At 32.8% G+C, this 5,886-nt stretch overlaps 1 non-coding gene across 1 annotated transcript; it reads left to right on the forward strand.

Annotated features, from left to right (window-relative positions):
• The first annotated feature begins 772 nt into the window (after positions 1–772).
• LOC128921846 (small nucleolar RNA U3) lies at positions 773–986 on the forward strand. Its single transcript, XR_008471153.1, has one exon. It is a non-coding gene; the product is annotated as a small nucleolar RNA U3 (small nucleolar RNA).
• Positions 987–5,886: the final 4,900 nt, after the last annotated feature.

A 5,886-nucleotide genomic window follows, 5' to 3' on the forward strand; every position in this document is an offset into this window, starting at 1 on the left:
GTAAATATCCTATTTCAAAATTTGAGCCTGATTAGAGTGCAGATTGCTACAAAAATTTAAGAAAATCTATTATAAACTGTATCAAACGTCAGAGAGTTGAATCTATCTTTGAAGTTCCATTGGTTACATATGAGGAATACTCTCATCAGCTGTCTAAAAGTTTTACCGTTCGAAGAGTCCAAAGAGGCACAAAATAGCGAAAAATTAAAAGCAGCATTTACAAAATGGACTCCTGACGAATTTTAGATTTTCAATCACCTCGAAACTCGATGTCGGGGTAGTCTTCAGAGAATCTCATACATATATATGCCACCTATTGTTGAAATTTATGTAATGTGATCGTGCCAAGTAAAATTCGTACTAGGAAGATATAACCGAAAAAGTTCCAAACAAAAAATTAAACTCCATGGAGAATGTATAAAAATAGTATGGGTAATAAAGGTTTTTTTTTAAGTTATACTTCTTATACGACTTCGGAAAAGTTTGCGATAATTGTTTAACGCTTCAGAGGAGAGGAAATAGCGTTGAACAATTAACGCGCGCGAGAGAGAGAGAGAGAGTGAATGAGAGTAAAGCAGAGAACTTAAAGCACTTGCCATGCTTATGCTATTTGAGCAATTCTTGTTTTTGTAGAACAATGTTTAAATTTTTGGTTGGTGACATATTCACATGTGTACGCATATGTATGATTGTATGCTTGCGCATTATTTTTCTTTCGTTTCTGTTTCATTTCTGCGAATTCTCAACTATTTTGTGTGACTTTTGGTTGAAAGAGACTATACTTCACAGGATCATTTCTGTAGTCAGTCTTCATTTACTTTCTTTGCAAATCGAAAGTATTAGCACACGCGATGAGGAGGTATATCGTTTTATCTGACAGCGTGAGGTTTATGAACTTCATTTCTAATTTTGTCTTGTGGCATATTAGAAATTATGTTTCTTCGATGATCGCTCGGTTACAATGGATAAAACGAGTTCTGAGTGGTGATTTTAATGAATAAATTCCAAGGTTTTATACAAATAATTATATATAATAATGCGGTATTTGCGAGAAATATAGATAAAATAGATGTAAAACATTTCATATCGTATTTTAGTTATCATAATCCAATTGTAAATATTATAGATATCAATCCGTCAGAACCCAGAAATGATAATTGATTTGGACTTTGCTTTATAAAATGTGCATAATAAATTTATAAAATGTGAATTTAAGAAAGTGTTGGTCACTCCACCATATTTTTATCCTTTCCCTCTCGCTAGTTTTCTTTCATACAAAATGATATGCATTTCTTGGAATATCACTAAGAAGTATAACTTCTTCCGCGCGTAATTACTCCACGCACCTCTTTTTTTAATAAAGGCTATACAAAAATAGACATTTTTTGATATTCTGCTTTTTTGATATTTCTCTTTAGTAAGATTAGCCATTTCATCATGGAAAGATATACGGTCCAACAACGAGTCGGAATTATTAAAATTTACTACCGAAATTCGGAGTCAGTGGCCTCAACTTTAAGAGCGCTACGTTCAATTTATGATCGGCTCATTTATTGCTGAATAGCTTCGTCAATAAGCGAAATATGCGTTATTGGTCAAGCAGAAATCCACACGTACCCCATGAAAAATATGGGCCGGCGGCGTCATTGAGCCGTACTTCTTACGTGATGATCAAGACCGGCACGTTACTGTGACCGAAATTCATGATATGAACTTGGACAATATGTGGTTCCAACAGGACGGCGCCACAAACCACACAGTGAATGTCACAACCGATTTAATGATACTAAGTTTGGTGAACGTGTCATCTCAAGAAATGGCCCAGTCAATTGGCGGCCATGCGATTTGACGATGATAGACGATGTTCTATTGGTTACTATTATTCGTAGTAAAAGTCATCGTAGTATGATAAGGCTATTTTTTCAGAATTCAACTGTTTCTTCAATTTGGCGGCAGAAACACCAAAAGCTTCTTCTAACTACAGAATAAATAATTATTTAACTTCATAGCGCTTGCTAAAGGAAATAAAGTTCTTGGAACTAAAATCACGAAATATTTTGATGAAATTCTGCTTTTACAAAGCGGTCAAAGATCTTCGTTGGAGTGGATCATTATTTCTGCAAAGACGGTCTTTTGATAATCATTTTCTAAGTAAAGAAGTTACGGACAATTTAAGTAACAATTCTCTCCCGTAAGTTATCCGATTACAGCTGAGTTCAAGTATTTAATTTTCTTTTGGACGCATATTCTTGAATGAATTTTACTGATAACGAATAAGACGTCTCGAAAAGAGTATTTTTATATGGAGTTTATCAATATTCATAGCATATATACATAAATCTGATTTTATCCATAATATGATAGTATATACATATGAGACGGAAGTATCACAGACGTAAGAAAAAAATTTCAAAGAACTGAGTTGCCAGCAGCAATACAATATAGTTTAATCAGTATGTCATTATTTGCTCTGAACTGAATATTATAAATTAGCCATGATCTTTTAATGATTAAGCACACACATTAATCACACACTCTATAAGTCTCCAATTCGACACCTGTTACACTTGCCTTTAGAATAACTCCCAAAGCAGTGCACCAAAGGATGAGATGACTTTTCTAATTCTTGTAGTATTTTATTTTTATATACTCTACGATAAAACTAACCGAAACCGTTACATTAAAAAATCCAAAAAACAAAAACTCCACCACCACCATTTAGAGCCCACATAAGTACCCATAAAACTATGAGCTGAGACTCCTGGCTTTCTCTCTTTAAATTTATAAGCTTGTAAACATGCACCATTCTCCACATAGATCACTTAATTTTTATGACTTACCAACGCAAATAGCTTACAAGCAAAAATTAGTAAACTTAACTAGATACATTTAACAACAACAACAAGTGGAAGAACTGTTTAAAAAGAAAATTAATATGAAACGAAAACCGTATGGTGCACGACATTAAATAGACCTATAAACTGAGAGACAGGGTCATGGCTGGTTAACAAACAAGCCGCGAACGGACGGAAAATAAAGCAACAACAATAACAAAAATAATGAAAATACAACAGCTCAAACTATAAAAAGACAGGAAGAGTCGTGTTGAACTAGTGGGTGGGAGCAGCATGCAACTAGGGCGTCATCTAAACTGCACCGAGCATGCGCCACAGCCGAACTAAAAGCCAATTTGCTGCAGCTCACAGACTTACATACAAGCGAGGCATATAGACCATTTCTAATGCAAACATAGACCATTTAAAATGTTTAAAACAACAAAAAAAAAATATTTGAAAACAAATATGCTTTGCTCTGCACGAAATTTACTTTAAAGCGGCCATAATTTAACATGATTTTATTAGTACGAGCCGCATGTTGTAAATAATTAAAAACTAATTAAGTTCGAACATATCGAGAAAATGAGGCGAAGATGGGCAAAGCCAGCACACCAACACTGGCGCTAGCTGTATTTAGAACGCACAAACGCTAGCAAAAACATAATATAGAACTAACACATAGAAGCCACAAGCAGATAAAACTCACAATCATATGAAACACAAATCCACACATATGAGAGCGGGAAGGATCGTTTGTAGTGCAACAATTGCAGGCGCCATTGGTTTGCCCGACATGATTTCTATGGTTTGCTATAAATTTAGTGTCGAACTTTTACATGTGTTACTTAATAAATCTTGCATTTACGATTTATGGTTATAACGGTAAATATGGTGCATGTGTGCAATACTGTTAACTGTTCTTTTTTATATTAAGTTTATTGTATAGTTCATGCTTTCAATTCAAGTGTATTTGAAGCCATATGAGTATCGAGTTCGTTACTTAAGTCTATTGATTTTGTTCAGGAGTATTAAAAATAAGTATATTGATGGAAAATTTTAGTAATAATGGAAATACAATCGAACTTCTCTAACTCGAATCACCATAATCCACAAAAAAACTTCGAGTAAGAGAGACTTCGAGTTATAGAATTTTCATTAAAACATTCGCATAAAGTATTATGTACATACGTTAAAACATTTATTCTGTAATTTTGTTTGTTGCAGTTTGCTATTATTGGCTCTTGACGTTTATGTCCCATGCCTTTGTTAGATGATTTATGCAATCCATATGTGTAATATTATATTTTTTGTTTGCCTCCATACAATATAGAGGGACTCTTTTAAAATTCTGCCTCGATAGTAAAATTTAAAATTTTGTATTATGTCCTGACCAAAAAGTTCGATTTATGGAAGGAAATTTGTATGAAAGTTTTACTCTATTTCCTCTTCAAGAGTTCGAGTTATGGAGATCTTCGAGTTATAGAAGTTCAAGTTATGGAAGTTGTATATCAATTCAAAGCGATAATATTTGAAATGAAAAAAAAATATGTATCCATATAAAAGTTAACCACAATGACGAAAGTCTATATATTCAATATATGAGAATTTAATTTGTTATATGAAGGGTAACCGATGGCATGGACCTATTTTGATCCAAATCTCTTTAAGTGCAATATTTTATATATATGAGTCATATCCTTAGCCCATTCCCTCTCATTGTACTCGCTTGGGCACAGAAAAAAAATGTACAGAAAACCCTTCCTTTTGTACTCACTTGGTTAAAAAAACATGATTTTTTTCTGTACCCAAGCCAATACAATGTTATGTTCGATAAATGAGTGGTAGCTTGTCGAAACAAAATCAAACTCTACAAGTTCCTCATTATTCCCGTCCTTTAGTATGGTTGAGCAGCGTGGACGATAACGAAATTCGGCTATATTCTGTAATGATAATCAAATAATGAAAAATTTACATTTATTTTTATTTTATTTTATTTTATTTAATTTTATTTCATTTTTTTTTTATTTTATTTTATTTTATTTTATTTTATTTTATTTTATTATATTATATTTTATTTTATTTTATTTTATTTTATTTTATTTTATTTTATTTTATTTTATTTTATTTTATTTTATTTTATTTTATTTTATTTTATTTTATTTTATTTTATTTTATTTTATTTTATTTTATTTTATTTTATTTTATTTTATTTTATTTTATTTTATTTTATTTTATTTTATTTTATTTATTTTATTTTGTTTTATTAATTTTAATTTAATTTTAAAAGGGATATATTAGAACCGGAATTATTCAGCGCATTCATATAGGAGAAACAAGTAAATCATATTTCGGGATCCCGAAATCATTAAATTATGGTCATATATATATATTTACTCGTATATTCCATTTGCGATAATTACCAAGCATGTTGCGGCAGTTTGCGTGCGCGCAGACCTACCGCTGCTTCCAGTAAACCACAAACTACTTCTACAAGCAGCAAAGGCGCTGCCGTATGCGTGTGATTTATTGAAAATTAAATTTTTCAGAGTTCCCCAAAGCAAAACAAAAGTGGACGGCATGAAAAGGAGCAAACAAAAAGACAAAAAAAAAAACAGAAAAAAGCAACAAAAACAAAAGTGAAGCACTGCTGGCGAGTTTTTGGCGAGTGTCTGTTACAGCCGCTGAACAGGTGGGCAAATCAGGTAAAACGCAGCAGACACGCAGGTGAGTTGGCTGCAGGGGCTGCTGGGCAAACTGGGTTGTAACTAAATAGCTGAGTGCTGTTGTAAGCTTGTTGTTTTTTGAACCAACAGCGTGCGTTAAGCAATTTAGGCTTTGAGTTAATTATGTTTAGGATTCACTTACATTAACTCGAGCGTTCAAACTAAGCTACAACAACATGTGTGTGTTTTATTTTTTTTTGTATTTCCAGCAGCATTTTCTGCGCGTTCAAGCATTTGGCGCTTGGTACTAGGCGCCTAGCCCTCACGCGCACCACATACAAGCTTGTAACTGTAATAAACAATAGCGCACCGCCGTCACCTTCACC

Source organism: Zeugodacus cucurbitae, chromosome 4 (assembly GCF_028554725.1).
Source record: "Zeugodacus cucurbitae isolate PBARC_wt_2022May chromosome 4, idZeuCucr1.2, whole genome shotgun sequence".
Lineage (NCBI taxonomy): Eukaryota > Metazoa > Arthropoda > Insecta > Diptera > Tephritidae > Zeugodacus > Zeugodacus cucurbitae.